Consider the following 18,310-nt stretch of genomic DNA (forward strand, 5'->3'; position numbering starts at 1 on the left):
TTTTATTTTATTTTATTTTATTTTATTTTATTTTATTTTATTTTATTTTATTTTATTTTAATTTTATTTTATTTTATCTTTTTGCTTCTAATCTCCATTTCAAGTGTGTAATAATGTAAGAGAGGTTTGTAATGTAGAATACTTACCACGTACTTTTTTTTTTTTTCCTCCTTGGCGTTTTTGGGCCTCAGCTAAAATTGAAACAGAAAGGGACAGAAATTATAACATTCTTTTTCAAAAATAAAGGCTATTTTCTGTCACCTAAAAGACAAGGATACGAGAGTGTATGACTTCTAGGAATGAGTGGGTATGTCCCCCTGTCAGTAGTAAAAACCTTAAAAGATGTATGTGTTGCAGACCTCAAGAAATGTTTCAGGGTCATGAAAAGAGTTTTTACTTCAGCTGATTTATATGTGCAATTTCAATAGGGTAGCCTGTTCTAGACTGCTTCCGGGGATCCACTGGTTAGGTCATGATGAAGCTGGTAACAACCTGTCAGTGTGCAATTTGGTTTGGAGGTGTGTTATCAATTTCCAAGGTATCTAATATCCCTGACTGAGCCGGCAGAATGTGGGGCAGTCTGCATCCAGCGATCATTGTGCCAATCTCTCCCACATATTAGGGTGCTGCCAGCTCTCCTCCCCAAACTGCTTCCATTTAAAACTTGCCAATACCAGCGACATCTGGGTGGCTCAGTTGTTTAAGTGTCCAACTCTTGGTTTCAGCTCAGCTCAGGATCTCAAGGTTCATGAGTTTGAGTCCCATGTCCATCTCTGTGCTGATGGCGTAGAGCCTCCTTGGGATTCTCTCTCTCTCTCTCTCTCTCTCTCTCTCTCTCTCTCTCTCTCTCTTTCTCTCTCACTGTCTTCCCCTGCCCTTCTCTCACTCTCTCTCTCTCAAAATAAATAAACTTAAAAAAAATTTAAAAATAGAAGTATAAAACTTCCCAAGAACATCCCAAAACAGGTTGAATGAGGATTCTCCCTTATATACTGTGCCTGGTCTTAGTTTTATTGGCATGTTAATTGAAATAAATTATTAATGAAATTTTAAGATTAAAGTAAACCATTAAAAATAGCCAGTACATGTTTGTTTTATTTATCTATTATTAAAGAAATAGTCATTGTCTTAAGAAAAAACAAATAACAACAACAACAATTGTGGCAAGCAAGCTATTTCACAATCGAATTCTTGACATGAAGGCTCTTTGTGAAACTGTGTTTTGCCACCTAAAACTTCCTCTTCCTTGTGGGAAATGTACTTCCACTTAAAAGCTGAAAGAGAAAATTCTAGTGCTTAAACAAGTGAAACAGTACATTTCAAGATAATAACACTATATAATTAATACGTAAAGCTCTTTACATTTATAGAATACTTTATCCACAATACTTCATTGAATTTTGACAAAAGTAGAGCAGTATTATTATATCATAGGAAAAGCACTGATTTGAGGGCAGAGGCCTGTATCCAATTCTTAGATGTGGCATTTTTGTTGGCCATGTTGCCCTGGACAGTTTTCATGCCTTTTCTGACCTCTATTTTCTTTGTCTAAAACTGGTGGCAACTGTTTTTATTCGTAATAAGTAAGCTGAGTACAGGATCTATGCCTTATTTATCTTTGTGTCCACAGGTCCTAGCCTAGCTGCTGACAATAAGTGCTTCATGATAAGTAAATAAGTCTGTGAGGAATTATTATCTTCCATTTACAGATACGCAGAGTGAGTTAAAAAGTTTCAGTGACCTAGCATTACACAGCGAATAAGGAAAATGCCATGGTTGGTTGTCAAACAGGATGAAATTCCCAGAATTCTGACATATGTGGTGTCCAAAAAAGAAACATTAGTCACTGTGGAGGAGAACATCCATGTGTATATAGGAAAGTAGATTCTGAGAGCCTAGACTTCAGGGTGTTCCACGGGAGAACCGTTTTATCCCCCCTCCTCCCAGCGGATTCTTACAATTAGCAACAAACACAATGATGCCATTCCTCTTGGTGGAGATAAATATAGAACAGGGGTAGCACATCGTTTCCCATTTTGAAATGACAGACATTTTTTTTCCTGAGTATATTCTACGATTTTAGCACAGAGACTAAATATAAAAGAAATAATATTAATTATCACTCATATATGAGCTAAGCACTGTTGCAAGCATTTTGGATACGTTCTCTTCTTTAATCCACAACACAGTCCCATAAAATACTAAGATTATCTCCACTTTACAGGTGAGGAAATTGAGGTATGGCGAGGTAAGGTAGTTTGCCAAAAGGCCCAGAGCTCCTAAATAGCAGAGGCAGGATTTGGTCTAAGCAGTGTGACCTAAGAGCCTTGCTCTTAACCTCTATGTTTTACTGCCCCAAGATAATAAATAGAGAAATATAGGACACACAAAAAAGATCCTGATATGCACTTCCAAGTCCAACTGAGCTCAGCAAGAACACAAGGACTAGAAGAATAAACTGTGCCTCAGAGAAAGACCAAAAAATGTCTAGAAAACATATGGAAAGTAATTTCTTTTTGCTTCTATTTTTCTTATGCAACAATTTTCTATAACATGTGTTCAGATAAGCATTTAACTAAATATATTTTTTTCTAAACTTGCATATGACTAGAATAAATACGCTGAATTTTCAAGGGTGGCAGAAATATTGATTCTGTGACAACTGTGTTAGCCCAGGTTCCCTAGAAAACAGAGCCTCGGAAAGGAATTCAAAATGATGAAGCTTTCTTTGGGATGTACAAAAGCAGGGCATCTAGACTAAGGAAAAATGGAAGAAGGTAAAGCAATATCACAACCTAGTGGTACTTGCTCCTGCTTTACATGGGCCACAAAAACACAGTAGTTGAGAGATGTGTCCAATAACCATGCAGAACTTCTCCAAATGGGCTGAATGGAGAAAGCATGCTTTGAAATCATTTATGGGGAAAAGGGGAGAAAAAGGGATTTCTCTGTGCAACTCTCTCCCATCTCTGGTTTCCCAGTGGCCAGTGATTGTGGAATTGTGAGTTAATTCCCCCTTGTTTCCAAGTTGAATGGACTGGCACCTTAATGACCACATGATATGCCAACTTTCACATTCAGCAGTGTGGTAGATCAAGTCCAGAAATGATGGAAGTGACAAATTCTGAGCCCATAGCTAATGGACCTGAATGAGTGGAGGTGAACTTGGCATTCCCAAGGCAAGTGCCCAGTCAGAGCTCAGGGATGGCAGCCTGGTCCAAGAGGCAGATGAGGCTAATGGAAACTGACACGTTCCTTAATGTTTGTGTGACTTTTAGGAAGTCAACTTTAACTCAGATGAACAGAATCAAAAGTCAAGCCCACTAGGAATGAGCCATCTCCTTTTTAAGATACGACAACATCTAGGGTGTAGGGTATAGAGGAAGAATAAATATACACATACACAACACACATTTATGATGTACACATATTTAGGTATATTATTTATAAAATTTCCTTCAATATCACAAAATATTCAGTACTGAATGTTATAAGCCAACTACAACCATTGGATTTTTAGATATATAATTCTGAAAAGATATGGGTATTCAGAGCCAGCATTCCATCAGTGGTAGACAAGAGCAGGCTAGTCCTAATACAGCAGGAAGAAGAATGGAAAAGCCACTAGAAAGGAGTAGAATGTTAGGCTACATCACAGGACAAAGACCAGGAAACAGGTGGGTTGTGTCAGAAGATGAAGAAAAGGGTTTTCCTGTTGGTGGGCGAGGCACAGTATCCAGAGCATTGGGTAGCAGATAATGAATGGTAGTCCAAGAAGGCAAATATTCTATGCCAAAATTTATGGATCTCACAATCAAAAATTCTAGTATCACTTTATTCTGATGAGACCTATACACTAGATAGGAGCAGGGCAAATATCTACGTATGAGAACTGGACAGGGGTTGATCTCAAATAAGCAAGCAGGACCTAATGAACAAGGAGGACACCCACAAGGCTTATTCAGTTTTGAGTCTTACACTGTGAGGGGCTCCCTGTCTAGGAGGAGTAGCAGCCCCTGAGCATAAGAAAGAGCTTAGTGTACCAGTGATAGCTAGGTATTCCTTCTTGGAGAGATTAGAGGAGTGTGGGGGCAGGGAGTCAGATTAAATGGCCAGACAAGTCTTTTAATTACTAACTTTCCTGAATTAGAATACTGTGTTCTTTCAGCAAAATGTACTAAGCACTTATATCTGATATCCAATACGTATTTCAGACTAGCAACAAATACAAACATTGTACAATTTATTGGTTTTGATAGTCTACTCTAACATATCTCTACTTGAACATATTTCTCATGATCATGGAATATATATGTATGTGTACATAGATGTACACATTTTCATTTTAATTTAATATTACTCTATAAATTTGTCCAATAATGGTTACCTACCTTCTGGACCATTGTGCAGTATGGGTTGTACTTATTTCACACTCACATTCACCTGTAATCCCTTCCTTCTTCCTTTCCACCCCCCATCAAGTGTAATGCAATCAATTCCTTAAACCATAGATGATAGAAATAATGTATACAGGTATGTAGCCATTTCCCCAAATTTATAAATTGGGTGCCAGGTTGAAAATAATGTCAGGTATCTGCATTTCTAATTTAGTGTTCTCCAAGGTAGCCTCTGACAACTGGCAAAAGTATCCTGCTCTGACAGTCTGACCCTTACACTCCAATTAAATATAAAAACAGATCTGAATCTTTTTCACCCAGTTGTACTGTCAAGGCTAGTATCACTTGACTGTCACATAGAGCTCTTTAAATCAGCCTGCCAAGAAAATATGATTGTAGTACAGATTTTAGCATTCAGAAATGTTCACTCCCCTTTTACTTACACAGATTTTAAGGGTCAAAGCTATGCATTTTTATCAGACATTTTATTATCTTTCAACCTTTGTGAAGATCAATGTATTAGAATAGAGGAAGAACTTTTTCTCCTTTACTGCTGAAGTGATTTGGTACAAGGGAAATACTAATGAGGATTTTTTTTTATTCCTTACTGGAAGTTCCCTATGGACAGAAGGAGAAAGTTTTATTAAAAAGATGGGTGCAATGTTTGAATTCCATAATACTTCTGGAAAGTAAGCATCTGGTCAAAGTAGACGAGCATCTAGAAAAGGGATAAAAGTGTGGAGTTTTGAATTTTCTTAGAGATATGATGCTTCCAAGTTGCAGCATGTTTCAGCAAAAATTTAAACCATAAGAACCCTGACTTATAAGTATAAAAGAGAGAAACTTTTCAAAGTAGGTTTTTTTCCATTTATTTTAAATGTAATATAGTTCTTATTATAATGGCCTAATAATTATCATTTTTAGCATTTTCTGTCCTATTATGGATACAGAAAGCTAATCACTATTTTCCTTCTCATTGTCGTCCCAACCATTGTAATCCCAATGTTTATACTTTTAGAAGGTGGCTTGCAAGTCATTCTGGCTTCAACTCCCATGGGTTGACTGAATCAAATTATTTTAGAGTGAACTTCATTTAAAAGAGCAAACTATTAAAATTTCTAGGTTTTCCTCTTCCAACAAACAAACAAAAATCCTAATAAGTAAATCCAAGTCTAATACATTTAGGCTATTATCCCCATTGTATCATCAACAACACAGGGACTCACTGTACTAAATATGTCTCATTCTCCTTAAATTAAGAAAGTTCATCTTTCTTTGCTAAGAGATATAGGCAAGGGAGGGTGGGACCATTTGAGGGTATGTGAAACTGAAAGATTGACAGCAGTGGCTGAAGTCAGGCAGAAAGCAGACAGCCCTGGGGAAGCATTGCTGACAGCAACACTAATGCACTACAACGCTGACATGCAACTTCCTCTAGATTCCAGAAAAAAGCCATTTGGGAAGAGCCTGTCAATAATGTAAAACTGGGCCAAATGGTTCTGGTTGTGGACTGCTAGCAAATGTCCACCCAAGACTAACTGGAGATGACCAAACTCATGTTTCAAATGAAAAATATAAATATAGCCTTCCTCAAATGAAAGGAAGTTTCCTGCAAATTAGAATGCTATTTTTTAAAAAGTATATTGGGTTTAACATCTCAGGTATTTTTCTACAACTAGACCTATTTTTTTTTCTTCCTGAATTCTCTGGGCTCTGGTTTAAGTTCAGTTTTGTTTACCAGCAAGATATGAGAACAAGTTTAATGCTGTGAAAGATGTTTTACTTAGAGCAATAATATGACAAGCAGAACTGAATGCATAGCAACTTGCACATTACATAAAGCTTTCCAGCCAACACTGGCTTTAAAATCATCAGTGAACTAAAAAAAAAAAAAAAAAAATTTATATATATATATATACATATATATATATATGTATATATATATATTAGACTCAAGGTATAGATGAAAAGCACCATGTCAAAAACACAATTAAATAAATTATCTCCTTTTGTGCTTAAATAATGGATGAAGCTTATGGTAAGCATAACTGCTGTTTTTGATTCCTTGAATTGCTTCAGCAACTTGACCTTGGGTTGAATTCTCTGCAGTGTAATATTGAGCCCATACGAAGTCCTTTTCCCTGAGCAAATTTGTTTTCAGAGGGGGATAAACAACTAAAAATTGATCCTATAGAATTTCATAAATGACAACAGTGAAAAACAACCTTTCTGAATGAATTTTCTTTCTTCTACCCACTTCACATATATATGTGAGAAAGCAAGAAAGAAAAAAAAAGTTGAACACTTGTCCTTCTTCCCTGTTAGGTAAACTACTTAAACTATAAATTTCATAAATAAGTCATACAAAAATTATTACGGATTAAGTGGGAGAAGGTAAAAGATTAATTGTTTTTTAACACGGAATTATTAATTTTAAATATTATAAGAAATCTTTCTAATTAACAGGTCCTTAGGGGATTTGTTCTAATATATAAATGTAAAATGTATGTAAACAATGCTTCGACAGCACATGAGAGTCCTTGAGAAGAGAATTTTCCAAAATTAGTGTTTGGGACTATTCCTCCTTTAACTTTGTTTACATGATTGATTGAATTCTCCATTTAGACATGTTAAACAGAGTAAATGTCATCGCATTCTTCTCTGGAATAAGGCAACTATCTAATCAGAGGAATTGAAATAAGTGTTTTTAATGTATTAAAATGTGCTGTCATGTGTGACTATTACAGAATTATTAAATAATGTTACTAACTCTCTAGACATGGCAAGATTTTCCTGCTTCTACTCTTCCCTGTATTTGTCCCCTAAGCCCCCATCAGCAATCCACAATGCAGCCAACGTGATCTAAAAAAGCAGTAAAACCCTTGGTTTTATCACCCTATTGCTTGAAGCTTTTCAGTGGTTTTCCACTGCCATGAGAAAAGGTCCAAATTCTTTAAATGCATTAGGAAGCCCTTCATGATTCTGCTTGCTGCTTGCTTCTCTAGCCTCTGTCCCTCCCCATTCCCTCACCTCACACTCTATTCTCCAATTGCAACTTCTGTCAGTACCTCTAAATCTGTTATGATTTCTCTTTTGTACCTGTTCTTTCTACCTAGACCAGTCTTTCCTACTCCATCCCTGATCTCCTTTCTCACACTTCTTTTATTGCCTAACTCCAATCTTCCCTAAGGTCCAAGCCTAGACATCATTTTCTCTTAGAAGCATTTTCTGACCTCCCCTACCATGGCATCTATCACATTTCATAGCATCACTTATTATGTATCATTATCATCCATTAAACAATAAATACTGTCACGATCTTATGCTGTTTCCAATATTCCTATAACTGACATTAACTGAGTACCTATTATGCTCAGACTCATTTCTAAGCTCTGAGAAAACAGACAAGAACCAAGCAAACAAAATCCCTGCCTGAGGGAACTTATATTCTATACACACAACAAACATTTATTAGCAAGAACAGAGTGAAAGAAAACAGAACAGTAGAGAACAAAAGGAAAAGAACAAATCGAGAAGAAGGTACAAAGTGAAATAAGAGCCAGGAAACCTTCAAAGCATAGAAATACAGGTTGATCTCTTAAAAGACCCCACCCCACTATTAGATAGGCCCTCTTTTATTTAAAACTTTGCCATTGACTTGTGATATTTGAAGATGGTATAGTTTCTTTCTTCATTCTACCTGCAGCCAAATACATCCAGATTCTGTCATTTGGCATTCCAGAGATGTCCTCCAGAGCCCTCTGCTGTCCACAATGAACAAGGCGTCAGAACCCAAGTGGTATACTTAAGCCTGAGCAAAACAAGCTGGAAGCTTATTTTACAAGCATTGCTTCTCCAAAATTTATTCACTGGGAAAATCTTCTATAAAACTGTGAATATGTTATGCAAGTAAAATTAGACCTTTCAACCTGCTTGGTATGATACATGATCGCACACACTGCAGGTGATTCTGCAAGAAATAAAAGTAATTTAATTTTTTTATTAGACATTTAGTAGAAAAGGTCAAAAAAGAGATTTAGGATCCCTGTCATCCCTTTATACTTAAAAAATTAAAAGACCTTATTTACACCACTTTTTACCACATGATTCAGATCTTTCAGCCACAACAAAATTAGAGTGAAAACAAACAAAAAAAATCGATCAAACCAATTGTATATAATTTTGCATGAAGAAATAGTGACATATGCATAGAAAATTATAAAATGCTGTGCCTGTGAACTCTGTTCTCTCTGAAGAGATGTCCTGGCCTCTTTGTCTTACTAGTAAACTCCTACTTTCCTTTTAAACTCTACCTAAAACTTACCTGTTATGTCACCTTTCTGCTTCTCCTCATAGCCATCCCAAACAGCTGACCCTCCTTTTTTGCTGTCAAATGAATCTAGTACGGACTTCTGTTAGAGCCCTTACCCTCTGTGCTTCCATTATTTGTTTATGTCGGTGTGTCTCCTACTGTAAAATGATCTCCCTGAGGACAAGGAGAATGTCTTTGTGACTCAAGCACCTGGCATGTGAGATGTGTTTAAAACAAACAAACAAAAAATGACCAAAGAATAAGAGAATGAATGAAAAGGGGGCGCCTGGGTGGCGCAGTCGGTTAAGCGTCCAACTTCAGCCAGGTCACGATCTCGCGGTCCGTGAGTTCGAGCCCCGCGTCAGGCTCTGGGCTGATGGCTCAGAGCCTGGAGCCTGTTTCCGATTCTGTGTCTCCCTCTCTCTCTGCCCCTCCCCCATTCATGCTCTGTCTCTCTCTGTCCCAAAAATAAATAAATGTTGAAAAAAAAAAAAAAAAAAGAATGAATGAATAAGTGAAAGCCACCAGTGACCTTCAGTGCCTTTCTGGGTGAGGCTCTCTATGAACTGAAAATTCAGATTGGGAAATTTTCCTTTCATCTTTTCCTTATCATTAACCAAGTTCATAATGATGACTAAGAAGGAACTAAAACAGCAAAATTTGAATTCCACTTATACAGTATGGTTCTGAGACCGTACTTTTCATTTTACATCATTTGCCTAATTCATCTCATCCAGTCATCCCCTCAGCCAATAATCATTAAATTCTATTATAATCATAGCACCATGCTAAATACTCTAAAGTAGATTACAAAGAAGAATAAAAGACTCTCCAAGATTTTTATATCCTTTCTGAGAAAACATTACATCCACATTTTAAAGAGCCAGATAATAGTACATAGAAGGTATGTAACGCAGACAGTGGGTGTTACAGGCAGGCTCTTATGAGGAGCAAAATAGGAACTAAGGAAAAAGTTGACAAGACAACATTTCATGTTGGAATAATGGAATGAACAAAGGGTTGACTGTGTAGATTTCCTCAACTAAAATGCTGAGGGTGTAAGAAATCTATACAAATTGTGGCAAATTGTAATCAGTCTACCGCAGAGTTAAAACTTATTCAGAATACTAGCATTTTAATAATTCTTTCAGCCAAAGTCTGCTTTCTAGATAGATTTATTTGTACAAGCATTTTTTTGGTATTTCCAGCTCCAGGTACTTCCAGACTTTTCTCAAGTTCTTACCCACCTTTGAATATAAGTCCCCCAGCCCCATCCTTTCCATAAAGTAATGCTTCCTCAGTCTTTCGGAAGATTTTGCCCTCACTTGTGCAGTGTTTGGTTCCAAACAGACTGCCTCTAAAGATGTCATCATGTCATCTTGTCTCCCCGCCTTGGCTTACACTCAGAGCTAGCCTTTCTGACAATGGGTAATTTGAGGTCACAGCGCCACTCTGATCTGATGTATCACAACACTTCATGCGACAGCTGCAAGAGAAGACCTGCTTCTCATATATGTTCAGTCAGAACACTGTGGGTCTGTCAGGAAGACTCTGATTTAATGTATAAAGTGCCTGTGGGCATAATAATGATGCAGGAAGCAACGGAGCTGAGCACTAACCCTTTTTGTCTACGTTTCCTTAGACAGAAGTGGAGGTTGTTCCTTCTAACTAGAGTATCAGCGTATTAACTCTAACTAGAGTTTTAGCATATTAACAAATCATAGAATATTAAACCTTCACTGGAGCTGCAAGATCACACAGTCCAACCCCCTCAATTGACAGAGAATCTGTAACTTGTCCAAGATCACACAATGAATTAGTGGGGGGAAAAAAAGAGGGATCAGAAGTCATACATTTGGCTCCACTGTCACTTTCTCTTCCTATGTTGCACATTCTGCTTCCAAAGTAAGCACCCCTTACTTATGAGGGTCACCACTGTGTATGCTCTAGAGTCCTATACACTTTCTCTGTCCTTTTTGAATAGGGTTTTCAAATAGGGTTAGCAAATAATACTAGTATAAAAATAAACATATTTCATTTTATGCAGTCTCTTTTCCTAATGACAGGATATGAATTTTTCCCCAAATAAATAGCATTGGATCATGGATGGCATAAGCACTAATTACTGCTTGTCATTAGTATTATTCTCACAGGGCAACCTGATAAGAAAGCAAAGTATACATTAATTTGAGACCATTCAGATGAAAATGCTTTGTAGACACTTGTGTTATAAACATGAAGAATTATATTATTTTACATATTATATTAGTATTTAATGTATAAATATCCCAATATTAATGGTCAAAAATAATCTTTTACTCCCCCTTATGATTTATGCAGTACACTTTTTAGACCTATTACTTCTGTGTTAATATCCATAGATCTTTGCCATAAAACTATATGTGAGAAGCTTAAGAAACTTTGTCAAAATACACTGGGGAGGTAGCAGAGTGGGAATTAGTCTTCTGTACAGCTTGATTAAAAGGAAAAATAAAAGGAGAGGGATGGAAAGAAAAGATATAGACTACTACTCTCCAGCAAGAGTAGGGATAGGATTTTTAACTCTGTTAGTATCCACTATCCCCTTGGGACCTTACCATACGGTATATTCCCAAAACCATAATGAACGATAGGTTGTGTTGAAAAAAATTACCTATACTGTCAATGGTAGTTAAGTTATCTACACTCAGACACAATGGCAATTCTCATAATAAAGCATGTGTTTAATTCTAGCACATTACAGTAACATTGTGTCCTACTTTATCTGCCTTATAGGATGGCATAGAAAATCTAATTTAACAGATGTCCCCCATAACAGTGTTATTCACTTAATGATGTAGCACCTATGTTCTCATCGAAAGAGAGTACTGAGAAATAGGTGCCAGTGAATTATTTTCAGGAGCAATTTAGGAGGAAGCAGGTGAAAAGGATTCTAATTTCTGAGGCTTTGAATAGCACAATAAGCACTGTTTTATTACGGGAACAAAAAAATTAGCATTCACTGAGCTGTTTATGCATTTAGACAACGAATAAAAAGGTAGTGTAGTTCCAGGTAGATAATGTGGGGAAAAGGAGAACGAGAACGTCTTTCTATAGTTAGGATTTTTTTTTTTACAGAGTAGAAAACAAAGCTGGTGAGTTAGCTATTCATGTTTATTTGAAATCATTTCTCATCTGGTCCTATTCTTTATGAAAAATATGGTCTAAGTAAATTTCAAAAGTAGATCATCGTTCTTTTCATAATCAGAAGAGGGAGGTCGGATTGAAGTTCAAGTGAGAGAGGGAGACAGCAATGCCTACAGAAGCCAGGAGGATAATGGAAATGAGGCAAGTGCATCTGAGGAAGGCTTAGTGAGATGGTGGAGTGGAATGGTCGTGCTCTGAAGTGGCAACACCCTGTCTAAAGGCATTTAGAGACAATAGGGGGAAAAAGAAAAAAACAAAACTTAGCCACAGAAAACCTAACTGCAAGCCCATTTCAGCTCAAGGCCAAACAGTTGGTCACCTTTAGATTCAGTAAAATCCAAGACCTTGAGACCTCAGCGAATACCCACACAAAGGCCCTTGGCACAGGGAGTGAAAGCCTGGCACAAGAAACAACTGTTAGGAAGTCTTTGTCTTATGTAAAGTATGAAAATAGTTGTTTCATGTTTATGGCCTAAAACAATGCTATTTACTATAAATTTCTGCAGCACTTATCATTCTATAAAAATTGGTTATTAAGAACCAGTCAGTGCCTTAATTTTTAAAATACCATGCAAAAAAAGGTCTTCTGCTTACAGCAAGAGTGTCTCAACCTGGCATGTATAAATCACATGATACTGATGCAAAATCGTGTGTATGTGTGTGTGTGTGTGATTCCACGTGTGCATTTGTGAAGACAAAAGGTTTGTATCTTAACCATTGTGTCACACCCCACAAAGAGAAGAGAAATACTCAGCAAAAGGCAAGAAATCCAGAAAGTATGATCAGGAAGATCCAGCTGTAGGCAGAAATCTGGCTGCCAACATTTAACCACAGAATTATACCCATGAAAGAATAAGATGAATGAGAGATGTCTCAGTTTTGGAAGGACACCGGTCGTGCAGTGGCAGGAAGGTTGGCATAGACAGAACTCCCTGGACCAAGATAGACAGATTTCCTCAAACTGGACAAGGCATGTCTGAATCACAATGACTGAGTCAGAGCTTGTCTACCAACAATTTATGTGTTGCCTCTGGCTCCTAAAAGCTTTTGTTTGAGAAGCTCACCCTTGAGCCCAGCACTGCAGGTGGTGGGCTGGTGACTCCAGATGAGAGAACTGGGATGCTGACATGGGCTGCAGTTACCATGCAGGTCCAAAAAAAGAGACTTTTAAGTACCTAAATTAAGGAGACAAACGTGTCCCGAGTGCCTACTATATGTTGGGTGCTTCGTGTGTACTATCTCATTTAATCTACTTCATAAATGTTATCTGGAAACCAAAATGTAAGTAGATCTCTCCTTTGTGACTACAGATGAATTCATTCCATTATAGCCCTCAGTCTTCAAGGAAGGACAAATATTATCCCCATATTTCAGAAAAAGATAAAGCTCCACACAACAGCAGAGTTGCCACAGGTCAGTAAACCTCAATGAAGGAGGGAAGTATACATCACGCCGTGAGGGTGTGGGATGTAGTTTTTAGAAATTTCACAATATAATGTAGCTGTACACAATATCATTTATTGGTTGGGGAATACAAACTAGAAAGAGATGTTCAGAGATAGAGTCACTTCTCAAGATCAGTAATTCTTAAGAGAAAGGAGAATATCCGCCAAGTGAGGATTTTCTGTAAACTAGTGTGTGAGAGATCTTTCTGCAATTTGCTATGACTTCCCAAGACACCATATTGAATTAAAGCAGAAGACCCCAGAGTGCCGATTCCTCCACCATTATTCCCCAAACCAGACCACCTTTGCCACAGATAATCCCACTGACAAGACATTTTAATGTAAAATGATCTTTCAGTAAACAAATTAATGCCCCTTTCATCTGACATCAGTAAGCATTCGCATAATGAGTTTTCCAAATAACCAGTGGTTGCTCATTAAGAGTATTTTAACCCATTAAAAGTAAAAAACAAAAAGGGAAAAAAGTCAGTGTCCTATTTTCATACCTTTCTAATATGTACTTTCATACTGTTACCTTCTTAAACTAAAAATGATTAAGTTATTTAAACTCTTCCGTATGAGTTAGGATGATCACTGTGACCATTAATTATCGGCCTGGGATGTGACTCAAGAGTGTGTTTGTCTCCTGTACTGTGTGTCATCAGGCTATCTGTTTATGTGGAGTAGGTACCAACTCATACGGCCTGTCTACTTACAATTTAACAGTAGCCAAGAAACTGTAGGCAAATCATTAAAACGCACTGTAATTTACGAGTTTATGATCATTAATTCAAATCCCCTCATTTTGCAGATCTGAAATATAAGACTCAGAGTTAAGACTTGCCCGAAGTCACACAATGGACTGTAGAAGAGTTTCATCTCACTTAGAATGTGCAGCCCATAAAGAGAAATACTTAAAATTGTTGTTGGAAATTTCCTAATCTGTAAGCATTGTATATATGTTTTAATTCTGACACTCATTGAAGTGTGCGTACTACAGAGATAGATTAAGAAAATTAAAAAAAAAAAAAAACATCTGCAGGCTGGTCGTTGTCTATTCTAGCCATTTGCCTTTAAGATAACCATCAAATCCAGTGAATGAGAAATGGAGAGAGTCTTAAGTATTCTTGTTTCTCAGTAGAAGTTTTCTATTTGGTTTCAGTATTAAGCCTTTGTAACCTCACTATATTTCAATTGATTGTCTCCTCCACTGAAGATTAGAGGATTGGGTTCTAAACCTCAAATGTTAAATACAGTTATAATGCAATTCCTCTCAGGAGGTATGGGGTTTACAGGTATACAAGGTTACTGGTTGCCTCTTCAGCACTTTTCCTGCTATAACCCCTCTTTAGACACTAAGCTCTGAATATGACTTTTAAAGCAGAGAAAAGGTTTGCTAACAACCCTTTCCATAGTGAACCAGATCCGGTTTGCTTACTTCTTGTTTCTCCTTTGTTCCCTAAGTGATTAAGCTTGCTGGATAAGGCAGGTACTAGGAAATAAGAAGTCTTTTGAGTTACATTCAATCATTTTGATTAGCATCACCGGTAACTTTTTTCCCCCTCATAAACATATGGTAAAGCAATATGTAATGTTCCAATGATTGTGATTTCAAATCTAAAGTACTATTTGTTCATTCCTGAAACCTGAAACAAACATCTGGTGGTTAATGCTTTGAGAAAAAAGTAACATAGTGCATTACCTCTATGATTCAAGATCATGGGCAAAAATAAGTAGCTGGGATTAAACCACAAATGTTTGTTGGTCCACTCAATTAAAAAAAAAAAAAAGGTGGAGGGGGAGAACTAAGCTTCTGTGTGTCCTCTAAAGTAGGAAAGGGGATAGAGTCCATGTGCTACTCTTAAGGACCTCTTCCTTTCAGCTGTATCTTGCACTTAGAGATCAACTATATTCAGTCTGTATCCAGCCACTAGAAAAAAAAAAAAAAAAGATCTGAATGCTTCCTTATCTCCATCCCATATATGCTCAGAATTACTGAAATTTGTGCATACTGTCAGGTTCATGTTACCATGTGTTTTTATTAATTAGAATTATATCTCCTACATTAAAACTTCTGTGATGATATTTCATCTTTCAGATTTATTCTAGCTCACACTTCCCATTTCAAGATGACATTTGGAATAGAATTTGAAATAAAGATTTGCTGTCCATTTTGCAATGTTGTTTATCTTAGATAAACATTTTTGGTTTTTCATAGGGGTAGCGTATTGGTCTGCTAGGGATGCCATAACAAAATACCAGGGACTGGATGGCTCAAGCAACAAAAACTTATTTTTCACAGTTCTGGAGGCTGGACATCCAAAATCTAAGTGTTGGCAGGTGTGGCTTCTCCTGAGGTCTCTCTCCTTGACTTGTAGATGGACAAATTCTTGCTGTGTCCTCCAATGGCCTTTCCCCTGTGCCTGCACACATCTGGCATCTCTTCATCTTCTTATAAGGACAGCAATCATACTGAAGTAGGGTCCGCCCTTACGACCTCATTGAACTTTGATTACCTCTTAACAGGCCCTATCACCAAATACAGTCACATTGGGGTTTAGGGCTTCAAAATGTGAACTTTGAGGAAACACAATTCAGTTCATAACAGATAGCAATGCTATTAATCAAGCATTCTGTAATATCTTCTCCTTGAGGAAAAAAAAACAAACTCTTAGGAAAGGGATAAAGTTATCATTTATATGTGATATCAGCTTATGCAAAATATAAATTTATATGTGATTCACTTACATGAGATATCATTTATAAGTTAATGCACCTAGGGGTGTCTGGGTGGCTCGGTTGGGCATCCTACTTCAGCTCAGGTCATGATCTTACAGTTTGTGGGTTTGAGCTTCACATTGGGCTCTATGCTGATAGCTCAGATCCTAGAGCCTGCTTCAGATTCTGTGTCTCCCTCTCTCTCTGACCCTCCCCAGCTCATACTCTGTCTCTTTCTGTTTCAAATATAAATAAACATTAAAAATAATAATAGTAAGTGAATGCACCTAAGATAACCATTAACTACTTTTTTTTATTGGCCTGTCTTAATAGAACTCACAAGATTTAGTAGGGCCAGCAGATTTCTATGTATTTTTTGCCAGAAAGACAAAGAAAGATCCAGAATGAGAAATGTCAAATGAGACTGCTGCTCTTGCATCTGTTCTGAAGTTAGCTCTACAGATTTGGTCTTTATTCTCTGGAAATGTGGCTTCATATTCGAAACAAGCCTGAGCCTGACTTAAGTGGCTTTGAAATTCAGAGCCATGAGACCCAGGGACTTTAGCCACAAACATGCCATAAAACAAAGGCTGCTGGAGTGCTGGTGCACAAATACAACTCAGAGTGTCCTTGGTCCCCTCATGAAGTACAGACTGCAAGGTGTTTTTTCAGAATACTATTTTATGTGTTGGATCATTTACAGTACTTCCATTTCTGAATTTTTTTTTAATGTTCTGTGGTAGGGTTGCACAGTTTAGTAAATAAATATATAGGATACCCAGTCCAATTTGAATTGCAGATAAACCTTTTTTTTTTTTTTTTAGTATAAATGTCTCATGAAATACTTGGACATAGCTACACACACACACACACACACACACACACACACACACACACACACAATGTATTCCTTTATGGGGACATGCTTAGACTAAGAAAAGAAGAAAGAAAAAGTATTTGTTATTTACCTGATATCCAGATGTAACAGTGGGGCCTATATTTTATCTGGCAACTCTACTTTGGGTTTAGAAATGAATCCTCCTCTTAAAACTCGCTTCCTCTGCCCATCACCCTCTTCAACTACTGTCACCAACTTTGTAAATTTAATTTCCTGGCCTTCATTTGGAAAGGCCAGTAAGTGTGAACACCGAAGGTTTCAGGCTCTGGCTTCCTTCCGTTATACTGCTATGATATATGCTTGCAGATGTTCAGTGTTACAACACTAAAATTAGTTTGGTCCAACTTTTTCCCCATGCTGAAGTATTTACATCTTTATATTGATACCCCATAATACTACTATGATAACATTAGTAGACATTATGTATTTAATAATGTTGAGAGGAATCTCTAAATCTCTAAACCCTGGGCTCAGTCTGCTCACCTGTAAAATCAGGGGATTGAATTCAAGGTATTATCCCCAAGGTTCCTTCAACATTTCCTTGCTACAGGTCTTTAAAATGAGGATTCCGGGGGCGCCTGGGTGGCGCAGTCGGTTAAGCGTCCGACTTCAGCCAGGTCACGATCTCGCGGTCCGTGAGTTCGAGCCCCGCGTCAGGCTCTGGGCTGATGGCTCAGAGCCTGGAGCCTGCTTCGGATTCTGTGTCTCCCTCTCTCTCTGCCCCTCCCCCGTTCATGCTGTCTCTCTTTGTCTTAAAAATAAATAAACGTTGAAAAAAAAAATGTTGAAAATGAGGATTCCGTTAATGCTCTCATTTGCCTTGTAAACCTAATTATTCCCCTCTCGGATGAATCTCTTTTCGAGTAAGTGCTTAGATTACTAAAAAAAAAAAAAAGTAGTGTTTAGATTACTCGATTCATGGCTTCACCTTTAAAAATGTTCGACCTAACTTCCTCAAGGGCCAATGAATGCACCCACTATTGCCTCCCACCCCCACTCACCGTAACATCAGACTCTGAACGCAGTGGGGGATCAGATGATGTGATCCTGGAAATGCTGATAATGATGAAACAATTCCATCGAGGTGCGTTCTGACTTAAAAATCTATGTTGCCAGCAGAAGCCATCCCCGCGGTCTGGGCGCAGCTCGTTCTCTTCCGCCATCTAGTGGCGTCGAGGGCGCCCTCCTCCGCACAGCTTGCCGTTCCGCGCTGCAAATATTTCAGATTGTAACTCAAACGGATGAATTGTTTTATTCTTGTCATTACAGTAAAAAGGGATTTATAGAGTGTTTCGAGAGATAAAATGTAATAAATGTTGATAAAAAAATAAGTATAACACATTAGTCGACTTTA

At 37.5% G+C, this 18,310-nt stretch overlaps 1 protein-coding gene and 1 long non-coding RNA gene across 7 annotated transcripts in view; one reads left to right on the forward strand and one right to left on the reverse strand.

The window, feature by feature from the left end:
- EPHA6 (EPH receptor A6) overlaps nt 1-18,310 on the forward strand; it is an 868,919-nt gene that overhangs the window by 816,464 nt on the left and 34,145 nt on the right. The window lies entirely within an intron of this gene.
- On the reverse strand, nt 1,078-17,527 carry LOC121036134 (uncharacterized). Its single transcript, XR_005793255.1, has 2 exons — nt 17,440-17,527; nt 1,078-1,274 (listed from the first exon to the last, which is right to left on the reverse strand). It is a non-coding gene; the product is annotated as an uncharacterized LOC121036134 (long non-coding RNA).

This window comes from Herpailurus yagouaroundi, unplaced genomic scaffold, assembly GCF_014898765.1.
Source record: "Herpailurus yagouaroundi ecotype Mexico unplaced genomic scaffold, PumYag 162, whole genome shotgun sequence".
Lineage (NCBI taxonomy): Eukaryota > Metazoa > Chordata > Mammalia > Carnivora > Felidae > Herpailurus > Herpailurus yagouaroundi.